The sequence below is a fragment of the Tamandua tetradactyla genome, chromosome 2 (assembly GCF_023851605.1).
Source record: "Tamandua tetradactyla isolate mTamTet1 chromosome 2, mTamTet1.pri, whole genome shotgun sequence".
Lineage (NCBI taxonomy): Eukaryota > Metazoa > Chordata > Mammalia > Pilosa > Myrmecophagidae > Tamandua > Tamandua tetradactyla.
The window spans coordinates 124,835,565-124,861,224 of NC_135328.1; the positions used below are offsets into that span (position 1 = coordinate 124,835,565).

Sequence of the window (25,660 nt, forward strand, 5' to 3'; positions counted from 1 at the left end):
AAAGTTGAGAAAGAACAGCAAACTGACCTCAAAGCAAATAGAAGAAGAGAAATAACAAGGATTAAAGCAGAATTATATGAATCGAAGAACAAAAGATAATAGAAAGAATCAATAAAAACAAAAGTTGATTCTGAGAGAAAACCAATAGACCACTAGCACGGCTGACAAAGAAAAAAAGAGAGAGAAGAGGCAAGTAAAGAAAATAAGAAATGAGGGTTACCACAGACCCTGAAGAAATAAAAAAAAAAAAATCAGAAGAGGGTACATTAAGCAACTATATGCCAAAAAACTAAACAATGTAGATGGAATGGGCAATTCTTGGGAATGCACAAACAAGCTATAGTAAGTCAAGAACAAGTAGAGGATCTTAAAAAACCATCACAAATAAAGAGACTCAATTAGTCTTCAAAAATCTTCCTACAAAGTAAAGCCCACGGGCAGATGGCTTCACAGGGGAATTCTAGCAAACATTCCAAAAAGAACTAACATGAACCCTGGTTAAACTTTTCCTTAAAGTTGAGGAAAAAGGAACAATACCTAACTCATTTTATGAGGCTAGCATTACTTTTATACCAAAGGCAGGTAAAGATGTTATAAGAAAGGAAAACTACAGGCCAATATCTCTAGTGAACATAGATACAAAAATTCTCAGCAAAATACTAACAAATCAAATTGAACACCACAATAAAAGAATTATACACCATGATCAAGTGGCTTTTATACCAGGAATATAAGGATGGTTCAACAGAAGAAAATCAATTAACAAATTTAAAGTGAAAAATCACATGATCATCTTGATTGCTACAAAGAAAGCATCTGAGAAAATTAAACATCCTTTTCTGATTAAAAAAAAACACTTCAAAAGATTGGAATCAAAGGTACCTTCCTCAATATGATAAAAGGCATATATGAAAAACCCATAGCCAGCATTATACTTGATGGTGAGAGACTAAAAGCTTTCCCCCTAAGACTGGGAAAGACACAAGGGTGCCCTCTGTTACCTATTATTCAACATTGTTCTAGAAGTTCTAGCTAGATCAATCAGGCAGGAAAAGAAATAAAGAGCATCCAAATTCGAAAAGAAGTAAAACTTCTCATTGTTTGCAAATGACATGACACTATATATGGAAAATCCTGAGAAATATACATACAGTAAAGTTATTTGAGCTAATAAGCAATTTAAACAAAGTGGCAGGATATAAAATTAATGTGCAAAAATCAGTAATGTGTCTATATACAAGCAATGACCTATCTGAAGAGTCAATAAAAGAAAAATTCCATTCAAAATAGCAATGAAAAGAATCAAATATCTAGGAATGAATTTAACTAGGGACATAAAGGACTTTTACACAGAAAACTACATAACTTTGCTAAAAGAAATCAAAGAGGATCTAAGTATGTGGAAAGGCATTCCCTGTTCATGGATAGGAAGATTAAATATAGTTAGATTGTCAATTCTACCTGGCTGATCTACAGATGCAATGCAGTACCAATGAAAATTCCAACAACCTATTGTAAAGATTTGGAAAAGCTAGTTAGCAAATTCATCTGAAAGGGAAAGAGTCCCTGCATAGCTAAAAGCATCCTAAAAAAAGAATGGAGTGGAGGATTAACACTTCCTGATTCTAAAGCATATTATAAAGCCACAGTGGTCGATGTACCACAACATGGTACTGGCACAAAGATAGATGTATTGACCAAAGAAATTGAATTGAGAGTGCAGGAATAGACCCCCAAATCTATAGTCAACTGATCTTCGACAAGGCCTTCAAATCCACTGAATAGGGAAAAAAGTCTTTTCAATAAAAGGATATGGGAGAATTGGATATCAATAGCAAAAAAAATGAAAGAGGACCCATATCTTACATTCTACACAAAGATTAACTCAAAGTGGATCAAACATCTAAATATAAAAACCAGTACCATAAAGCTCCTAGGAGAAAATGTAGGGAAACTTCTTCAAGACCTAGTATTAGAAGGTAGCTTCCAAAACTTTATACCCAAAGCAAAAGCAACAAAAGAAAATAAAGATAAATTGGAACTACTAAAAATGAAATTCTTTTGTGCCTCCAAATAATTTGTCAAAAAGGTGATGACAAGCTTATTGGGGAAAAATATTTGGAAATTCAATGTCAGATAAATGTTTGATATTCTGTGTACATAAAGAAGCCATAAAACTTAACAACAAAAGAACAAACAACCCAATTACATAGTGGACTAAAGACATGAATAGGCATTTTTTTGAAGAGCAAATACAGATGGCTAAAAAACACATGAAAAGATAGTCATTTTCATTATCTATAAGGGAAATGTAGATCCAGACTATAATGTTATACCATATCACACTTATAAGTATGGATGCAATTAAACAAACAGGAAATTACAAATGTTGGTTAGGACGTGGAGAAATTTGGATGCTTATGCACTGCTGGTGGAAATGTATAATGGTATAGAGATTATGGAAGACAGTTTGATGGTTTCTTTGCAGACCAAATATTGAGTTGCCCTATGACCTGCCTATACCACTTCTTGGTATATACCCAGAAGATCTGAAGGCAGTGACAAAAAGAGACATTTGCACACTGATGTTCAAAACAGCATTCTTCACAACCACCAAAAGATGGAAACAATCCAAGTGCCCATCAATGGATGAGTGGATTAACAAAATGTGGTTAATATATATATTGGAATATTGTGCAGCAATAAGATGAAATGACATCCTAAGCCACATTACAAGATGGACAATCCTTGAGAACATAATGCTGAGTGAACTAAACCAGGTGCAAAAGCATAAATACTATATGAGTCCACCCTTTTTTTTTTTTCATGGACAGGCACTGGGAATCAAACCCAGGTCTCTAACATGGCAGGCAATAACGCTTCCTGCTGAGCCACTGTGGTCTGCCTTGTATGAGTCCACTTTTATGTCCATCATAAAAGTCATGATTTTTGGTGAAATAATTTGACCCATGGATCATCAGAATCTCTATACAATAGAATCACTGCATTACAGAGTATGTATATGTTTAGTTTTAAAAGATGTTAGCAGTTTATCAAATTGATTATATCAGTTTGCATTCCCATCAATACTGTATGAGGGTCCCAGTTCTCTACATCCCCTGCAACAGTAAATATCATCGATTGTGAATCTTTTAGTCACCGTGGTGGATGGTTGGTGATAGCTCGTCATTCTAGAGCGCTAGCTGCTGGAAGGTGATATCCCAGAAACAGAATACTTTTTAAAAGGGAGAATTTATTAAGTTGTAAGTTTTCAGTTCTAAGGCTGTGAAAATGTCCAAATGAAGACAAATCTATAAAAATGTCCAAGTTAAGGCACCAAGAAGTTACCTTCACTCAAGAAAGTCCAGCGAAGTTCAGTATTTCTCTCTCAACTGGAAAGGCATGAGGTGAACATGGCAACATCTGCTAGCTTTCTATCCAGCCTTCTTGTTTCATGAGCTTCCCCAGGAGTGTTTCCTTCTTCAACTCCCAAAGCCTCTGGCTGCATGGCCTCTCATGGTTCTCATGGCTATGTTGCTTTTGTGATGTTTCCAAAAGTTTCCTATTTTAAAGGATTTTAGTAAACAAATTAAGATTCATACGGAATGGGTAGAGTCACATCTCCCTCTAAACAAAGGTTAATACCCACTATTGGCTGTGTCACATCTCTGTGGAGACAATCTAATCAAGTTTCCAATCTACAATACTGAATAAGAATTAAAAGAAATGGCTGCTTCCACAGATGGATCAGGATTAAAGCCAGGCTTTTCTAGGGTGCATAATCCTTTCACACTGGCATGCATTGTGATATTTGGTTTGCATTTCATTAATGACTATCAATATTGAGCTTTTTTTACATGCTTATTGACTAGATCATATCTTTTCAAATGTGCCAACTTGAATGTTTGTCCATTTGTATTTGGGTTGTCTCTTTTTCTCATTGATTATAAGATTTTTAAAAATAAATTCTCAACCCTATCAATAAATGTTACTCCTTTGATATATGTAATATGTATATCTTCTGCCTAATATAAGTATTTTCCTCTGTTCTTCCTTCCTCTGTTGCTTTCCATTTTAATTTTCTTAATGGTTTTAATGGAATGGGAAGAGGTTTTTAACTTTAATGAAGTCAGTTGTTATAACAGAGAAGGTAAGATTAAACAAATGAGTATGACTGCTGAATCATTGTATCAATATTCCTTTTAGTCTTCAGTGTTTTGGAGTAGCTAGAAGGAAAAACTTAAAATTGTTGAACTGTAACCCATACCGAATTCTGAAATCTGTTCTATAACTAATTGTTGTGGAGTGCTTTTAAATTTATTCCTTTTTTGTATATATGTTATCTTTCACAATAAAAATGTGACTGAAGTCACATGGACATGGGGAACTGAAAAAATCTATTGTTCATCTGCAAGTTCTGGGAAATTTCTAGGGATTTATTCCTGGAACTCAAACTTTTAATGTGTAAAATCCTATAAGAGAATTAATGTTAATGATGGAATGAAATTTGGTAGATGTATATGTTGCTCATGAAGTTTAATTTATTTACTAATTTAAAATAATGTTTGATGCTTTAGAAGGCTATCCATGGTAACATTATACAAAATTAAGGCAGAGTACTTTGATAGATAAACATGTAAGCAGAAAAGCACAACCTTAATTAAATATATAGCTTCTAATTTATGCAAAAATGTTGAATTTATGCAGGCTATTTAGACCATTGGAAGCACACAAATATATTTGACCCACCAGTTGTCTCATCACCATTTAATAACTTACATGTTCATGGCCACATAATTTATTGCCCTAAAATATTTTCGATGATGAACGTGAGCTCTGGGATAATGTGGGACAATTTCTGATGAGAAATGGGACACTAATATAATTGGACAAAATTTTGAAGTGCAGTGGAACCATCGGTATAATAGAAAGAGACATAATGTGGAATGGGGATAATTGTATGTTATTGGAGAATTGTTGCAGAGTGTTGAATGCATAATATTTGGAATATTTCATTGAAGCATTTTGTGCTGTTATATTAGGAGAAATCTTTTGTTAAGGAAAAGATAATAAATATAGCACTGAAACAATTCTAAAGAGGAAAGATGATACTGGAAACTTTCCAATGAAGAATGGAGACTCAGGTATAATATTGGACACATTCTCATAAGGAAGCTGTATTTGTACAATATTGGGAACTTCCAATTAAGAATATGTTTACTAGTATGATACTGAGAACCTTCCTGAAAAGAAAGTGTATGTATATAGTAGTTAGATATTTCTGATGGGAATTCAGATTACCAATGTAATATTTGTAAATTACTGATGGAGGATTGGAGAAATGAAATGTTGGGAAATTTGCAAAAACAAATGAAAGTATAAGTATAATATTGGGAAATTTCTGATGATGAATGTGAGCATTGTAATAATATAGCAGTTTTTCAAATAAGCAACAGTGGCAGTGAAACCTCATGGGAACAATTGTTGATTTAAAGTAATATGGAAATATTGTGGTGAGAATTTGTGACACTGATACAATATCAGGAATTCTGAAAATGAATGTGACACTAACATCTAATGGAGAAAATACCAATGAGGAATGGAGGTAACAGTATGATTTGAAGAACTTCTGAAGAAAAATGCAGACATCAATATAATACTGAGAAATTCATGAAGATAATTTAGGGTTCTGATATAATATTGGGTATTTTTACGAAAGAAAGGGGAGCATTGATTTAATATTGGGCAAGTTAATAATACATGGGAGCACTCATATCACTTTGGGGAACTTATTGTGAAGACTGGAGTATACTCTTATAATAATAGAAAACTTTCCATGAAGATGGGAGGCATATTTTAATATTTGGAAATTTGGACTATAAATACAATGAGAAACTTGGACTACATATAATACTGGGAAATCTTTGATGAGGAATTAGTTATAGGAAATGTAGTGGGGGTGAAACAATTTTGAAAAGTTTCCATGAGGAATCCAGGCACTTGTATAATATGGAAAATCTGAAGAATTGGGATGCTAGTAACATGAGAAATTTCTGAGATTTGTAATAAAGAATAAGGACATTGGTATAATACTAGGGAAATATATTCCAATGAGGAACTGGGATTCTGATATAATACAGGAAAACTTCTAAAGATATTAGGTCACTGAAATAATATTAGGAAACTTCATATGAGTAATCAGACACTGGTACGATATGACAGAATATCTGAAATGAGTGGTTGTACTATTATTGGGATTCTTTGCAAAAGAAATACGGTCATTGCAATCATATGGAAGAACTTCTTAATAAGAATGAGACATTGGAATAACATTGAAGAGCATCTGATGAAAATGTGGCAATTATATAATGAGAAAAATTCTGATGATCAATGATCAACCTCGTGCAATACTGGGAAAATACTGATGCAAAAAGTTTTTCTTTTTAAACAGAAAAATCTTGTTAGGGGTGTGGACTCTGATGTCATTTGAAAAAAAGTTCAGTGAGAATGTAGTCACTTGTATTATATGGACAAATGTACTGATGAATGGATGCACTGGTATAATATTGGAAAACTTATGTAATGGAATAGGAGCACTGGTATCATGTGGATAAACTTATGATGCATAAAGAGGAAATGGTGTAACAAATTGGACAAATTTTGAAGAGAAACATGGAGGGAATTGTTAACAGAGAAACTTCTGATGAGAAATGGGGGGAGTTCATATAATATTGGGAACATTCTGATAAGATGTTTCCTGAAGAAATCGGGGTACTGGTATATTATAAGAAAATCTTATGATATAGTGGAGTTAATGTCATAATGGAAAACTTCTAAAGTTGAATAAGGGAACGGGCATTAAATGGAAAAAGTAAGAGGGATATGGGGGTAACAATATAATATTTGGAGTCTTCTAAAAAAAATAGTGAACTGCCTTAATATTGGGAAACATATGATGAGCATCTGGGCAATGGCATTATATGATAAAACTTCTGGTACATAATGGGGGTAGTGGTGTGATGTTTGTAGAATTCTGATTAAGATTGTGTGTGCAGAAAATAAGAGAGTTTTGATGCAGACTAAGGGTACTGGTGTCATATGGAAAAAATTTGATAAGGAATGAGAGCTGCAGTATAGTTTTGGCAATCCTATGAAGAATGCAGGTGATAGAATATTATGGGAAAGATTCTGATGAGGAAAAGTCCTGGTATAATGTTGGGAAATGTTTGAAAAGAAAAATGGGTGCTGATATATGGAGAAATTTGGATTTGTAATGGGTGCGATGGTAAAATTTGGAAAATATAAGATAAGAATTGAGGGTGTATGCATAATAATGATAAATTTCCAATGAGAAATTGGAGGAATTGCAATAATAAATGGAAACTTCTCTAATGAACTATCTATCCTGTTATGAAAATTCTAATGAAGAATGGAAACACTAAAGTTATAAAGTAAATGATGAACGATGACAATAGCACAAGCAGAGGCAAGTGTGCATAAGGAAAGGGGGCACTAGGATACTATTAGGAAAATTGTGGAGATGAATGGGAGAACTGCCATTTTATTGTGCGACTGCTAATACGAATATTTGAACAGAAAATGTATTTAAAATATCTGATGAAACTGGTGGCAATGTCATAATATCGGAAGACACCTAATGAACAGTGGAAGAATTGAAATCGTATACATACATTTTTAATGAGGAATAGAGGCCCTGATATAATATTAGCGATGCCCCAAGAGGGAAGGAGACATTAGGATAACATTGGGGAATATGGAGTGAGGAATATGAGCGATGGTAAAATATTGGAAAACAAATATTGAAGAATAGGGTTACTGGTATAATGTTACAAACGTTCCACAGAATAAGAGTCAGTATTGCAATAATGGGGAATTCTGATGAAGAACGGGAACGCCAGTGTACCGTTGGAGAACATCTTATGAGGATGATAGAAGTAGGAATCCTGATAGCACCAGGGGCACTGTCATGATATTAATGAAGTAACAATGGGATTGGAAGCAATACTATAATATCGGGAAATTTCTGTTGAGGAATCCTGGCACTGTTATACTTTTGGGGATATTCTGACGAGAAACGGGGACACTGCTTAAATATTTAGAACTTCCTGGGGTAAGTGAAGGCCCTAGCATTATATTGGGAAATGAGGAATGGGGACACATATAATGTGGGATAATTCAGATAAGGAAGGAAGACACTTCTCACGAGAAGTGGAGGCACTGTATATTACTGGTGCATTCTTGTGAGGAATTCTTGTGGCTATCACATGACATCATTGGGGATTCTGATAATAATATACACTGTGGAATGATATTGGGAAACTTTGGATGAGAACTGAGTCTCCTCAAATCTGCTACCATCAGGAAACTTAGGATAAAAATTGAAGATACTGTTACGTTTGGAAACATTCTAGTAGAAACAAGTAGTGTACAATACTAGAGTCTTCCTCATGAGTATTAGGGCCAGTGTCAAATGGGGAATAAGTTAAGAATAAATCAGGGGAGCTGGCAATGGTGGCTCAGCAGCAGAGTTCTCGCCTGCCATGCCGGAGACCCGGATTCGATTTCCGGTGCCTGCTCATGCCAAAAAAGAAAAAAAATAAATCAGGGATCTATGTAAAACTGGGCGACATATACAACAAATTTCAATAAATATTCTCTTTATTTTAAAGTATAGATATTTTATAATTCTATGAATAGATTAGTCATACAAAATTATCATTTTCCTGATTGTAATTGAACAGAGGTCATTTATTTACACACAGTATTGATTTTACTTTATGCATATTGTTATAAAAGAGCACTAAAGAATTAGTTTTTAATGTTGCCTCAGTTCTGCATTGCTGGATATTTCTTACTCTAAACGTTTTCACTACAGCTGCCTTATAATTGTAATTATTTCTTTTCTCCAACCAAGCACCTTTCCTTCTTACCATATTCACATGTTCAAATGGTACGAATCTTCAATATTCTCATGAAGTGCCAGTTTTATTCAAGATACTTATCAATTGGTCATATTTCTTTTAGGTAATACATCTGCTACTGATGTCTTGCATTGACTTAGGTGACAGTCTTTATTTCTTGATGTACATAAAATCACACAGAATCTGCAAGGTAAGAGTATTTCTGTCATCATCATCGGTGCTTGTTAGTGGAAGAATGAAAAAAATTGCAATAAAATGTTTAGTCACATAGAAAATTGATATGCTATTAATGGTTAATGCAGGGAATACAAATAAATATAATATTACTAGCAAGTTATATGGCTATCATATACAAATCTAATGGTAATTACTATAGAACTGAAATTAAAATATTACAACTATGGGTAATTTTTCCTCAAAGTTTTAGTTTATATACTTCTGCTATTTTTCATACCTAGTTATTTATTATTTTCTAATTTCACATTCAGGCATTTCAGTTTATGAAATAATTTGTACATTCATTATAGTCACTCTCTATAAATGAGCAATAGTGAGTTCATTTTTCCCTGTTTCTGAAGGACAGGTAGCTGAAGTTCTGAGGTACAGCATGATTGTAGATTTTACATACACATATATACATGTGTAAATATATAATATGCATCTATATTTTCTGTGGCTCTATAAACAATTCAGAAAAATGTTCATACTGTTTGAAACTCCTTGGCTTGGTGCTTTTAAAAATTCTCCTGGGAAAGCAAAGTTTTCTACATTTATTGGCATCTCTGTGGAATAGTTATATTAATGAGTTTACAAAGCAAAATTTGCAGAATGAGTAGAAACAAGTTTGCTTTTATTCCGTCAGTAAATTTGCCCCTAGAGGGGTACAGGGTTGATTTAGAAGTCTTGTTTTTCTCAGTGAAACTTTCTTCCAGGTTTGTGCTGTAATTTACCTGTGTACCCCAACCTCAAAAGAGTCTGGGCTCTGCCATTATCATGCAAACCCCATCTTCTCCACTCTGAAGCCTGATTCCAAATGAAAGAAAAATGGATGAAAATCATAACGTTCTCTTCCTTTTTTCTTAGTGTAGGAAATTACACTGGACAAAGGAGATGGTTTGTCAAGCAAAGTTTGGGATTGTTAATGAAAAAGCCAAATATCCTAGAAAAGGACATGAGAGGTCTGTAGGGCATATTTAGTAAATTCCATCTAGATGTTACTCCTGAAGGAAAGATGGCTATGACTCACAGTAAATGTCTGAGAATTATTTGAAGGATAGATGTTGGGGAAAGTTGGACAGCCTTGTCCAATCAGATAGATTTTGTTTAAACATTTTGTTTAAACAAGTCTTAAGGAATTTATATTTATAGTTAATAACACAAATAATCTCACAAAATTTGCTTGAAAGCATCAACACATGGTTTAGTTTCTGTAGTCGTCAGTATTTTCTCATCACTTTCCTTGGCCATCATTCAAAGACCTTGTGTCTACAGTTTTTATTCTTTGCATCTTCCTGGAAAAATCTCTCTCTCCCTCCCTCTCTCTCTTTTTCCCTTCATCTCCTCTGCTAAACCCTTGAGTAACACCGTGCAGTTCTCTAGAACATCATTTGGGAACACAAGAGTATTTGAGAGCCTAATCTCTCCTTTCCATTTTACATGTACTTATTTTACCTCCATGATCAGTCTCCTAATCCAGCTTCCTTAGGCAGGGGAGGCTCCACTGAAACCTCATTTTCTGTAAGTTGAAAATTTTTTTCTTCAATTTCCACCCTAATTAAAATGAACTGTTAAAAATGTCCATGAATTTTTGGATTGTTGTCCCAAGTTGCTGTAGTTTAATAGTATGTAACCAATGCTGGTAAATTTTAAAACTGTAGTAGTTAGTATACAGAATTTCACTTAATTTACTTTGCTCTTTTGCAGAAAATAGAGATCATACGGTTACTTGATTGGAATTACAATATATACAAATGCATTTGTGCATGAATTATGAAGTATTTTTGAAACAAGGAATTAAAATCCAAGAATAAAATCTTTCCATTGATTCACTTAAGATGTTCACTTCTCATATTCCACCTATTTCCAAAATTTTATTACAAATGCTTCAACTATTTATAATATCCAGGTTTTTTTCAATACCCTTCATTTTCTGGTGGTTTGATCGTTAAACATAGAGTATGTCAAATTATTTTTTCATTATTATATATTACTCCCTAGTTTTCAACATCTTTGATAATCATGCTATAATCCCGCTACCTTCATAAATTCACTGACATTTGCAAGTTCGCTAAAAATTTACTTTTCAATAATATACACTTAACTTCTTTGTTTTCTTTGGTGCACTTTATTTTTTGCAACTACTAATATGCCCGTTATACACATTGTAGTAACTGCTTTCCTTCTTATATGACTTTAACCTTTCCTGACATATATATTTATTTTTTTAACTTTTGATCCATTATATTTATATATGTTTCATACAACTTTCATACAATAAAATTTTATTTATACCAATGCTTTAAAAAAAACTTTTTGATCTATAATATTTATATATGTTTCATAAAACTTTCATACAGTAAAATTTAATTTTTATTTCATTCTTATTGTTATACTTGGTTAGTTATTATTTTTTACAATATAGTTGATATGCTGGTTTTAATGGTGTGATTCATTACTTTGTTTTTTTTAAATTGCTAATTGATTTTCCTGTATTGCCTTTGGTTTGAGGATCTCCTTTGAGGTTTTCCTGCAGTCTTAAATCGTATGATATTCTTAAATTCTTCATTTAATTTGACAAATCTATTCGCATCACTTCAAATTTGGAGTTTTCTCTTTGTACTCTGCCAATTCATTTTAATTATATAAAGTGTGTCCAATTCTGGCACTAACTCATATTATATGTAGGAAGTATTGTAACAGAAGTTGCTGGCTAAGGCAAGAAATTAATGTCTACTGCAACCACACACATTTATGGACACAAAGTGAAATAATCAACAAAATGCTATTAGATTGTTCTACCATTTATTCTCTAAAAAATAGAACTTTAAAAAGTTTAATTTATTACATAACTATTCCCTTTAGCTTTTTATTATTTTATCATTTAAAAATTCTACTTTAATAGATTAATCTACATTGACTACAAGAAACATTGACAAAAATATTAGTAAAAATTTAAATTCTGTAGGAATGACTGCTTTTAGTATCTAAAGGATGAAATGTAAATTAATTGTGATTTCTACATTACAGCAAGTGGCATTTTTTTTATAGTGTACTTCGTACTCTAAAAAGTAAAAACATAGAGGTAAAGCTGTATAGATCATTAGTCTGTGCCTTGAAGATTTAATCAAGGCCTTGTGTTAATTGGATAGTATATTAAATATGGATGCATACCGGTTCACTTAAAAGAAAAAAATCACCTATAAATTCAATAATGCGAGAGCCCGGGTCGCGTGCGCTGGTGCACTTCTCCACCCAGCTCTTTCGAAAAAAAAAAAAATTCATAAAAAGAAATATCTTAATTGTTTACATTGCATTTTCCTCAATAATTGTATATATAGAAATTTTACTTACTGTCTTTTTTTATATTTATGGTAAAAAATAAGAATGTTGGGGTTAAAAGTAACTGTTTAAAGGAAATTGATTTTTATATATCATTATAATTGAGAATAATGAATTTCACATATTCTTCTCTGGAAGTTATAAGAAAAATTAAACATATTTTCAGCCATGGAATTTATTCTTGGAAGAAATGGAATAAATAAGATTGTCTGATTCTCTTATCATAAAAAATCCTGTTTCACTGAATAATGTATCTAACATTTTTTTTTTGGTTCTCCTAAGAGAAGAGATTCCCCACCTAGTAAGTATGGAGAGAGAGAATTGGACCACGGTGAAAGATATCATTCTTATTGGGATACCCACCACTCAAACGCTAGAGTGCCTCTTGTTCTTAATTTTTTTATTGGTTTATTTGGTAACAATATTTGGAAACATCCTCATCATTACCCTGATCCTTGTGGATTACAGGCTTCACTCACCCATGTATTTCTTCCTCAGCAATCTCTCTTTCAGTGAAATATTAACCACCACCTGTGCTGTTCCCAAGATGCTGGCAGGCTTCCTGTCAGAAAGGAATAGAATCTCATTTAGTGAATGCTTCACCCAGTACTATTTCTACTTCCTTTCTGGATGCACCGAGTTTATCCTTTTTGCTGTCATGTCCTATGACCGTTATGTGGCCATTTGCCGTCCCCTTCAGTATCCTACAATTATGACCAGCTCACTCTGTGTCCGCCTTGCCATCCTCTCCTGGGTAGGCAGCTTTCTCCTCATCCTGCCATCCACCATCCTTAAAGCAGGACTGCCATACTGTGGCCCCAATGAGATTGATCATTTTTTCTGTGACAGTGCCCCACTCCTCCACTTGGCCTGTGCTGATATACGTGCCATTGAGTTGTTGGATTTCCTCAGCTCCCTTGTCCTACTCATAGGCTCCCTCTCGCTCACAGTGGTCTCCTATGCTTACATCATTTCCACCATTCTGAAGATACCCTCAGGCCAAGGTCAACGCAAAGCCTTTGCCACCTGTGCCTCACACTTTACTGTGGTCTCCATGGGTTATGGGATCTCCATCTTTGTCTATGTCCGTCCCTCCCAGAAGAACAGCCTGCATCTCAACAAGATCCTCTTTATCCTCTCCAGTGTCATCACACCTTTCTTGAATCCCTTCGTCTTCAGTCTACGGAATGAAACCATGAAAGGTGCACTGAAGGATACTTTGTCCAAGGGCCAGGAGTTCCTTAAGAAGGTGAGGTCTAAGTCATGGATAATTGAAGAATCATCCCAGCATGGGAATTCTCAGTATTACTGAGAATCGGTCCTGGACTTGATACTGTAAATGGGGGATTGCTATATATTCATATCATTTCCAATCATAAAAACTGTAGTTAGACTGGATTCATTTGCATCTAATGCTTTAATATAGTTAAATAAATATTCAAATATTCTAATGTTCTGGTGACAATACTGACACTTCTGGTGGTAAATACAGAGTTTAATATATGTTTTAGTGACAGTGCTATTGGTTAAAGAGGGACAAAGTAGTAGTACAGTAATGTATGCGTATGTATTAATTGGTTGAGTTTGTATATACCAAATTCAGAAAGAAGAAACAGTGTAGCAGTCTGGCTGGTAATAAGGACACACACACACTCACATAAACACCTATAATAAAATAGAATCACAGGATATATTCTATGGTACTTGAGCTTCAATTGCAACTTACCATTTCCTATCATTGAGGTCACTGACTTCTTTATTTGCTGCATTATCTAAATGTATTAGCTACATTTATTTATCACATATTCCTGGATTGCCTTTAACATTTCTGTTCCCTTTTATATCAGTTTATGTTTCTTTCTCATGAAGCACTTATTTCCTTCCAATCGCCAAAGAAGATTTGATTCTCCAATGAATTTGACATTTATTTGTATTATAAACTTCACCACATTAGAGGTGTAAGAAATAACCAAATCAATTATCACTAATCCAACCCTGTACCTTTGCCCTTGTGACCTTCTATTGTACTTTAAAATAATTGTTTTGCTTGCTATTCCCTCAAAATACAATTTCTATAACAAGAAAGACATTGACTTTCTTATAAAAGGCAAGGTGAACCAACTGCAACCTTGCATTTTTGTTTTGTTTTAGTTCAATTTTTTCTTTGCCTCAGAATATTTTTGGATTCCCAGCACATCATCTCACTCATTTGTTGATAATACAAAGTCAGTCCATAAGTTTCATATTCACAATTATTAATGAAGAGACATTATGTCAGTCTAAGCATTAAATATCCCAGGGACACAATTTGATTATTTTGATTTGGCTATTCCCATGAGGAATCAAATGTAGCCAGGACTTTCAGGTCTTGGAAGGTATCTGTGTGCATTTGAGAAGAGTATTTAAGCCCTGCTATTGCATATTATGAGTTATTTAGAAGGAAACCATCAGCACTACCACAGCAATAGCAGAGGTAAATAATGGGGTAAGGGACAAGAGTTAAGAAGAGGTTTCGATTTCCTATTTGGTGAGGGTATATTTATTGGTTTTCTTTCTCTTGAGAACAATGAAATTATCTAAAATTGAGAATGTTGACGGACTGTGAACTTTGGGCCCTCTACATGATGCCAGATTTATGTAGGTGGCTGACAGAGAAGTAGATTGGTGAATGATGGTGTATACTTATGAATAAAGGTTGTTCTGCTACAAAAAGAAAAAAGGCATGAGCTATTTTAGAGTAGCTAGAAGTAAAAACCTAAAATTGTGAAACTGTAACCCTTGTCAAAGTCTGAAATGTGTTCTTCAACTAGTTGTACTTTGAAATTTATAGCTTTTTTGTTTATATGTTATTTTTCATAAAAAAGAAGGAAAAAAGTTGATCAGGATGATAAAAGAAATATTTAAGCCCTCTAGCCTCCTATATTCTGGAGCAGCTAGAAGGAAAAATATGAGAAGATCATATGGTAGCCCATGACAAACTCTGGGATGTGTTCTGTAACCATTTGCTGAAGAGTGCTTTGAAAACCATTGCTTTTTCATTTCTTTGCTTTGTATATATGTTATACTATACAATAAAAAAAGTTAAAAATATAGGTGGCAGAAGACAATTATCTACTTAGAGCTTTACTACTCCAGAATTAGGACTGTAAGAGTATACTTTAGAAGCTTTTATTCATTCATTTTCATCACATGAAGTTCAATGATTGTGGCTAAGATATGTTTAAGGCCTAAGAGTACATTCATCTAATATGATATCAACTCACAATTACAGGGTTGAATTTTAGGTTTCCATTGGATTTGGGCATGAATGATAAAAAAAAGATGATGGGTGGTGAGAAGAAAAATGGATAGCCTTTAGAGGTAAACTCATACATTTTTTATCCACCTGACAAGCTGACAAAGGATAACCTAGAACTCTGCCTGAGGGATAGTATGTAAAATTGAGAATTTATTAAGTATAACTCAATGGAACTTCATTTCTTTGTGAAAATTAGTGACAACAGAGTGAATTTTCACAAACTGCGAGAAGAGAAGTCTTTATATCTTGTTTGTCTCATGTGATATTGTTTTCCTATATGGAAATGTAATTCATTCACTTCCTAAAGTTCCTCCAATTGTACCTCATCAAAAAGAGCAAAACATGAAGTTGATACAGTTTTTAAGAGCATACATAACTCATATACACTGCAGCCCGCACAGACTTTCCTCTTTCTTCTTTGCTTCACTTCACCTTATTTTCCTTTCCTTGTACTGTTACATTTCTAGAATAATGAGCTCATTTTTTGCTTAAGTTCACTGAAAGTGCTCACCCTCTGCTTAAATAAAAATTTCACTTTAACATTGCATTCTTATTTTTCTGTGTCTCCACTCAAACATTTCTACTTCAGAGATAATCTCCTTGATTATTTCATCAAAATTGATATTTTTGGTGATTATTTTATTCTTCACTATTTAGTTTGTAGTACTTATCACTTCACAGTATTCTAATTATGATGATGTATGCATTTATGAGATTTACTTGTGACTGAGAATTTAAGATTCAAAAATTATTGCTGGATAGCATAATTACCTTATCTCTACTCCATTTACCTTTGTCTATAACACATTAGATGCTCAAATTCCTGTCCTGAAAGGGAACGCATTAAAACACACTCCCACATTGAATAAGATTGTGGGACGTATGGAGTAGGGAGTGCCAGGATTCAGTCTTTACAATAGAATATCTATTAAAAAGGCAGGGACAGTTTGAAACCACTATTTTGAAACTCCAGAAACCAGAAGAACATTGGATAGAATACAGGGAAGTGTGGGATGAAAGAGGTGACAAATTATGGTAAAGAAAAGTAAACTGGCTTCTCAGTGTTTATCCCCCAACATAACTGAATGTCCTCATTGGATACTGCTCCAAAGTAGCTCACTGGTGAAAGAAAGCCATGTAAACATTCTTTTGCCCAAGATCAGTGGTGGGTACAATTGACTTTTGTTTATGGCTTTTGATTAGAAACTTTTAATTAATGATGTCCCAACTCTGAGGGAGACTCTGAGGCACAGTTAGATGAAGGGCTATATTTACTGGGTAGGCTAAGACCTCATGTCTAGGGAGCACTGAAGAAGTCCTTGGTCCCATTTGATCTACTCCCCAGGACACTTTGGAGCCAGTCTGTGTTCCCAGTCTTGTTTACACTGGAAAAGGCTAATTCAAGAAAGTCTTCTCCAGAATGCCCCCTCTTCCAAGATTTTGTCCTCTGAGCAAAGGAGACTGACATGAAGAAAAGAGCATGACAAAGAATAGAGGCAGACAGTCTCAGGTAATTCTTGCTAGTTTCAAACACCTGGGGAAGACAGATAAGCCTGCTGGAAAGTGGAGGTTACAAGCAAACTCCTGTAAGCAGCAGAAGACAGGTTCAGAAGATGGAAAACTCTGTAAACGGCACTGGTCTTTGGCAGACCATTTTAATAGGAGAGCTGAAAGTAAAGAAATTGCTGTCTTATCACCAGCTGTTTAAATCAAGAAACAGCCATCCCAGGGTGTAAATCCCAGAGTTAATATTTTTAATTAGTAAAATGTATAGTGTGTAACAAAAGAATAAAAGAAAAACAAAGAAACTAGAAATGATGGCCCAAACAAAGGAAGAAGATATAAATCAATAAAACAAAAAAGAAGTGTACACAACTAGGAAATTTTTAATTTAAAAAATCTTAAAAATGCTCAAGGAGATGAAAAAATACAGATACAGAACAAAAGGATAGGGTGGGCCACCATGGCTCAGCAGGATGAGTTCTTGCCTGCTATGCCGGAGACCTGGTTTCAATTTCCAGTGCCTGCCCATGAAAAAGAGAAAAAGAACTAGAAGATAGCAGGAAAACAATCAATGAACAATTTGAGAACATTAATAGAAAGGTAGACAGAAAAAACTCCTGCATTAAGGTCAGCAGTGACCTTAAGTGTAAATGGATTAAACATTTCAGGCAGAAGGCAGAGATTGATAAAATGCAGGAAAAGTATGATGGAACTGTATGATTTCTGCAAGAGGCTCACATTTAATTAAAAGATACTAGCAGGTTGTATTTTAAGGCTGGTAAAATATGCCATACAAGCAGTACCCAAGTGAGAGATGAAGCAGCTAAACTTATAAAATAGACTTTATGTCAAAATGGTTACAAGGAAAAAAGATGATCTTTATGTATGGAAAAATGGGACAATTCAACAAGAAGATATTGGAATTATAAATATATGTGCAATTAATAACAGATTACAAAATATATGAAGAAAATGCTGACAAATTTGAAGGCAGATATTGATGTTTCCAAATAAGTAATGGAAGACTTTAATTCCTCTCTTTCAGTAATGGATAGAACATCTAGTCAGACAATCCCAATAATGAAATATAAAGCTTGAATGATATTCAAAAACAACTAACCTAACAAATGTACACAGAACACTGAACACAACAAAACCAGAATACACGTTCTTTTTGTGGGTACATGGATTATTCTACAGGATATATCATATATCTAAAGCAAACCTCAATATATTAAAAATATTGATATTATAAAATGTCTATCACCTTATGAAAACAGGCTGGCACTAGAAAACAATTAATAGAAAGAGAAATGGAAAATTTACAAATTACATGTAACAAAATAACATACACTTAAGCAACCACTGGATCAAAGATAAAATAACAAGTGAATTAGGAAATATTTGGAATATGATAATGAAAGCATGGTATAACAAAACCTATAGTATGCAGTAAAGTCAGAGTTGAGAAGGAACATTATAACTCTGAGTTCTTATATTAAAGAATAAGAAATACTTCAAGTTATGGACCTAACCTCAAAACTAGAAGAAATAGAAAACTAAGAGGACATTAAGCACAAAATGATCAAAAGGAACAAAACAGCAAAGCTTAGAATGGACATAGGTGAAACAGAAAACAAAATTAATATTGAAAATCAACAAAACCTAATGTTGGTTCTTTAAAAAAAGATTAATAAAATGGACAAAACTTTAGTTATTATGATAAAAGAAAAAGAGAGAGAGAGAGAGGTTAAAATCAGATATTTTAAAAGTGGTGATTACTGTTGCTGCAACTGAAATTAAAAGAACTATAAGATGATTCTATGAACAATGTTATACCAATATATTAGATGATTTAGATGAAATGGATAGATGCTCAGAAAACACCCCGACCTATATTGACTCAAGAAGAAATAAAACACCTCAACAAAGCAATAATTAATAAAGAGATTGAAACAGTAATTCATTCTACTAAGCCAACATCACCTTGAGCCAAAGCCAGACAAAGATATCACAAGAAAATAAACTGAAGACAAATAATTCTTACGAATATAGAGGCAAAACTCATCAATAAAATACTAGCAAACAGAACCCAAAAGTATATTTAAAGAGTCATAAACTATGATCAAGTGGAATTTATCCCTAATTTGCCAGGTTGGTTCAACAAAAGACATTTAATGTAATAGGCCACAATTAACACAATGAAGGGGTAGAAACCCTTGATTATCACAACTGATGCAGAAAAGGCATTTGACAATATCAAGCATCCCTTCTTGATAAAAATGCTTAGTGTGACATCATTATCCTTGAAAAAGCCTCCCCAGAAACTTGCAAGTAAAAGGACCAATTCCTGTTGCTTTGAACTCTGGAATGTGTTAGAGATGGGAGAACAACTCCAAAAATGCTGAATTGAGGAAACAGGAAAATCTCAGGTAGGAAAGTCCATGTCAGATGGCTTGTCACTTCCTATTTTCTCTCCCCATCACTCCATTCTGGGTGTTCCAAAGCCACACAAAGATAGCAAGTCCCCAAGACCCTCTCATTGCAAGCAGAATCTGTATATCACAACACAGCAAAGAATTTGAACTGCATACATGTTCAGGCACTGGGACCTATGTCCTCAGAGATCTAGACAGAAACCTTGAAAAATGCTGCATAGGAAAGGGCCTTAGGAGAAAGGGGAGATATACAATCATAGAAGACCTGTTGTGATCAATCCAGTTTTAGTTGGCTGGGCCATCTAATGACAAACAGATTTTTCTGAATTAATACACACTTCTGGATTGCCCCCACCTACTATCCAGTAGACTACCCTAATGGGGGAGAAACTGGAGGCAGGAAAGCCTCACAGAATAAAAATTGGGGAGAGGCATTTAAAATGAACTACTGTAAGATAGGATGTTCCACAGAACTGAACAGTGAGAAAATGGGACACTGAGTTAGGAAGAAAAAGTAAATAAAACATAGAAGCAGGGGAAAAGTCTGTACAAAGACAAACACAAATCAGATTCCAAAAAAACGGACAGAGAAAAAGCATCTCCCTACTGGAAATGAAACAATTGCAAAAAAAAAAAAAATGCAATCTTAAAAACTGCACCACATATCTAGGGCAAGAATAATATTAACAGCTTAGAAAAGCTGAAAGGGTATTTTAAAGGTTAGAAATAGTTAGAAAAAGCATCAAAGAAGAGCCTTAACATAAAGCCAATCAACAGTTAAACCCTAGATAAGAGAGAGAAAAGGAAATTCAGGTGTAGCACATCAAGGGAAACAGATGTATAGATATTATCACAAAATTAGAAGCTATATGAAGAAATAGAGATATATGACTCAGTCAAGGAAACAAATTAAAATGTCAGGAGACTAGATATTAAAATAACGAATCAAAGATATTCAAACAATTTTCCCAAATTCAAGGAGATTAAGGAAAATGCAAAAAAGAGAAAAAAGATATTAAGAAGGCAATGTGTGAGCATAAAGATTTTGACAGTATAAAAAAGAACAGAAATTATGAGGATAAAGGGTATAAAGTAGAATTTAAACATATGCTATTAGGAGGCAGGGCAAGATGTCAGCATAGTGATGTGTGGAATTTTTTTCATCCTCCAGAGCAGCAAGTAAATAACCATAAATTGAAAGGAAAAACTGCTGGAGGCACATCAGTGACTAGACAAACAATATACACCAGTCTGAAATGGGTGGAAGGGCTGAAAACCCACACAGAACTGTAAGTCTCCCAAGCCACAGAGGCCAGAGACCCTCCCCATGAGCGTAACAGGCTGGCTCCCCATGGGGAAAGGAAACATTTTATTAGTAACAAGGAAGTAAACTTAACCAAGCTCAAAATTGCAGAATTAATTAACAAATTCTCACTGCTGAAAACAAACCCCAAATCACAGATAAACCTGAAATAATCACTGAAGGAATCCAGAGTTTTTGCCTTGGTAGAGGTGGGTGGGGCTGACATAAAAAAAAAAAAAAGAGTTGGACAGCACAAAAACTGGAAAAGGGCTGGGCCACAAGAAAAGAGGGCACATAGAACCTGGAAAACATAGAAGCATATACCAACTCCTGATCTTGTTTGGAAAACCCAGACAGTGGGGATCCAGTACTGAAAAGGCTTTGTTCAGTTGTTTTAACTTCTTAACAGTTCACTATACAGAACCATGAGAATTCTCAGGCCCACCACTTCCCCAGGCAAAGGGCATAATTAAGGGAGGTCTGAGTGTGTTAATTTGTAAGCTGCCAGTATGCAATATGCCAGAACTGGAAAAGCTTTGAAAAGGGGAATTTAATAAGTTACAAGTTTAAAATTCTAAGGAAGAGAAAATGTCCAAACTGCAGCACCCACAAGAGGTTACTTTCACTCAAGAAAGGCTGATGGATAATAAACACCCCTGTCAGTTGGGTAGTCATATGACTGGTATGTGCTGATACCTGGCTCCAGGGTTCCATTGCTTTCAGATTCTGTTCCTGTGGAGGTTCCTCACTTTACTTTTCCAGAGATGGCTTTCATCTCTTGGCTTCTCTTGGCTCTATCCAGGTTCTGGCTTACTTAACATCTCATGGCAATGTCTGCTGGGCTCCAAGCATCTCCAAACATTGATGTCTTTGTTCTCCACACAACTGCATCTGTGTCAGTTATGCTGTGAAGTTTCTCTTGGATCTGAGGTTTTTGTCATTCCTCATTTCTAAGCCTCTCCAATACTTTCATTTTTAAAAGGATTCCAGTAAACTAAACAAGACCCACCTGGAATGGGTAGAGTTATATCTCCATCTAATCAAAAGTTAATACCCATATTTGGGTGGGTCATATTTCCCTAGAGAAAATCTAATCAAAAGTTTCCAACCATTAGTATTGAATCAGGATTAAAATAAATGGCAACTCTTACAAGATTGGATCTGGATTAAAACATGGCTTTTCTAGGGTACATAATAATACTTTCATATCAGCACACTGAGAAACAAAGTAAATAGTCTGGTGGGCTATTCCATAAAGGATGTAGTGTCCCCAAGAAGAGGGGAGTGGGTCCAGCTCAAGCAGATGCTCTGCTTCAGGGAGTTCAGGCCCAGGGGCTGGAAAAGAGAAGCAATCAAAGCCCACCTAGTACTCAACCTCAGTCTCAACCATGTCACCTGAAGGGAGAGGTTGCTGAAATTAAAGGCACCACATCACTCTATTCTGGTGGGAAACTGCAGAAAGAGAAGTGCCACCTGCTGGGAAGGAAAGAAAAATCACAGAGTCTAGAGTCTTTATAGGAATGTGCAACAACCTGCTGGATCTCACCCTAAAGGAAACTTGATACTGACTACTGTCTTGTCCTGAGACATGGGCCTCTCTGGTGTGGGAAAATCTGACTGGGGCCGGACATATCTGAGGAGATACTACTCAAAAAAAAGGATCCTTGGAGGCAGGGCAAGAAACAGAAAAACAAGAAATGAAAAATGCTGATCAGTTATACATAATCTATGTTAGAGGTTTAGAATAAGTTGACCTGACTGCCAAAGTACTGGTAGACAACAAGAAAAATGTACAGTAAATACTGAAAACAACCTCCAGAATAAGCTAATTAAGGAAATCAAATGCCTAGACACCAGAAAAAATAACATCATACTCAGAAAGAAAAAAAAATGCAAACCAACACTACAAGTGAGATACAGGAATTGAAACAACTAATTCAGGTGTTCAAACAGACATGCAAAATCACATCAAGAAACAAATCAATCAGTTAAGGGCAGATATAAATAAGATATTGGACGGAAATAAAGAAGAACTCAACCATTTGTAAAAATTTCAGAACTTATGGGAATGAAAAACATAACAGAAGGAATAATAAAAACAATAGAGACATAAAAATAGATTTGAAGAGGCAGAAGAAGGGATTAGTGAACTGAAGGCCAGGACATCTGAGATTGGACACACAAAAGTAAATACAGGGAAATGAGTGGGAAACTATAAGGGGGGTGATAGGGAATTGAATGATGGCACGAAGCACAGGCATATGCATGCTATAGTTGTCCCAGAAACAGAAGAGAAGGTAGAAGGAGCAAAACGACTACTGGAGGAAATAAGAACTGAAAATTTCCCATACTGAATGAAATAAATAAAATTATATTTATTTTATATTCCAAGAAGTACAGCATACCCCAGATAGAATAGATCCAAATATACCTACAACAAGATATTTACCAATCAGATTGTCAAATGCCAGGAACAAAGAGAGGATCTTGAAAGCAGCAAGAGGAAAGCAATCTATCACATACAAGGGGAGTGCAATAAGACTATATGTGGAGTTCTCAGCAGAAACCATAGAGGCCAGAAGTCAGGGGTATGATATATGTAAGATTCTGAAAGAGAAAAACTGCCAACCAAGAATTCTGTATCCAGAAAACTCTGGATTCAACTCTGGATTCCAAAATGAGAGGGAGATGAAAATATTTTCAGACAGTCACTGACAGAATTTGTGACTAAAAGACTGGCTCTACAAGAAATACTAAAAGGAGCACTTCAGGCAGAAAGAAAAATACAGGGGAGAGAGCTCTGGAAATGAGTGTAGAAATGAAGACTATCAATAAAAGTTAAAAGAGAAAAAAATTAGATTACATATGAAATCCAAAAGACACAATGGTAGAAGAAAGTACTACTTTGACAGTAATAGCCTTAAATGTTAATGGATAAAACTCCCCAGTAAAAGATGTCATGGTCAGTTTCATGTGTCAGTTTGGCCAGGTGGTGGTACCTATTTGTCCATTGGGTAATTTCTGGCCTGTCCATTGCTATGAGGACATTTCATAGAATTAAATCACGACCACATCATCTGCATTCACAGCTGATTGCATTTGTAATCAGCCAAGGTGAGTGTCTTCTGCAATGAGTGACATTTAATGCAATCACTGGAAGGCTTTTAAGGAGGATTCAGAAGAAACAGTTTCTCTTCCTGCTTTAGCCAACAAACCTCTCCTGTGTATTTGTCCAGACCTTTCATTGGAGTCATCAGCTTCACAGTCTGCCCTATGGATTTTGGATTGTACTTTCCCAGAGTTGTGTGAGATGCTTTTATAAATGTTATATCTATGGATATTTCCTGCTGATTCTGTTTCTCTAGAGAACCCTAAATATTACAGCTTGGTACCAGGAATGGGGTGCTAAATAATTGTGCAACCGTTTGGAATAAAAAGATATCCTTTAGAGTTTCAAACAATATTTGGCTGTTTTCTTAACTAAAGCTGAGGAAACAAACAAACTTAGCTTTTTCAAATAGTGTGATGATTCATTTTTCTTACACAGCCAAGGACATGATAAAGTACAAGAAGTTATTTTGTAAAACACAGACTCTCTGCTTTATACATTGATTATTTAAAAGAGGTTTTATAATGTTTTACTAAAATAGACTAAAAGTTCCAGAAAACTTTGTCACTTTAATAGAGAGAAAACAAAATTTTAATCTTGCATCAGTATATTACTTGATATTAATGCTTTCAAAAATTGTATAGATAGATCCATAAAATCTTTCTTAACTTTGCCTTTTCTACAAGCCTTTGGCAACTTAATAATCTATGCAGGTTTTGTTTTACATTTTCCCCATTCTGCAACAACCATTTATTCTAAATCAAGACAAAGCTATCTTCTTTCCTTTTAATAAAGCACATTTTTAATCACTAATATTTAAGTTATTAAAACAATTTTAGAAACTGATTTCAAATAAACATCTCACCATATATAATTACTTTCAAAATTAAACTTGTCAGAATAATGTCAAATACTTAAAACATTTTAGTCATTGCATTTTTGAGAAGTAATTTTTAACAAGAATTTTCACTTTTTCAAAGGTTTTTGATCATTTTTTAATAAAACAAATCTAATTAAAAGATGTTATTAAAATTTAAGGTTTCATTCTTAGGCTATTTTCACTGATGTTCAATTTATGCAATGGAAAGTTAACAGATTTTTCAAGTTAAAAGTAAAGAAAAACTATGAAGATAAAACTTGCAAGCAAGGAGCTTCTTTCTATTAAATGGCTCTCCAATTCAAAAATACATCCATTTTGAGTTAATTTTTTATAGGGTGTGAGATATGGATCCTTTTCCATTCAATTGCATGTGGGCATCCAGTTCTCTAGGAACCATTTGTTGAAGAGACTCTTCAGTCCCAGGTGAGTTGGCTTGACTGCTTTATCAAAGTCAATTATCCATAGATAAGAGGGTCTATATCTGAATACTCTATTCAATTTTTATGCCAGTACATGCTGTTTTGAGCACTATAGCTTCGTAATATGCCATGAAGTCAAATAGCATGAGATCTGCAACTTCATTTTTCATTCTCAGGATATTTTTAGCTATTTTGAGTACACTACCCTTC

General features: G+C 34.4%; 1 long non-coding RNA gene across 6 annotated transcripts in view; it reads left to right on the forward strand.

Moving 5' to 3' along the window:
• The window catches only part of LOC143661970 (uncharacterized), a 128,034-nt gene that overhangs the window by 88,708 nt on the left and 13,666 nt on the right, over positions 1 to 25,660 (forward strand). For all 6 annotated transcript variants that reach the window (XR_013165061.1, XR_013165058.1, XR_013165059.1 and 3 more), the window contains exons 2-3: positions 9,046 to 9,132; positions 13,644 to 13,749. This is a non-coding gene — a long non-coding RNA (uncharacterized LOC143661970). The remainder of the gene's footprint in view (positions 1 to 9,045; positions 9,133 to 13,643; positions 13,750 to 25,660) is intronic.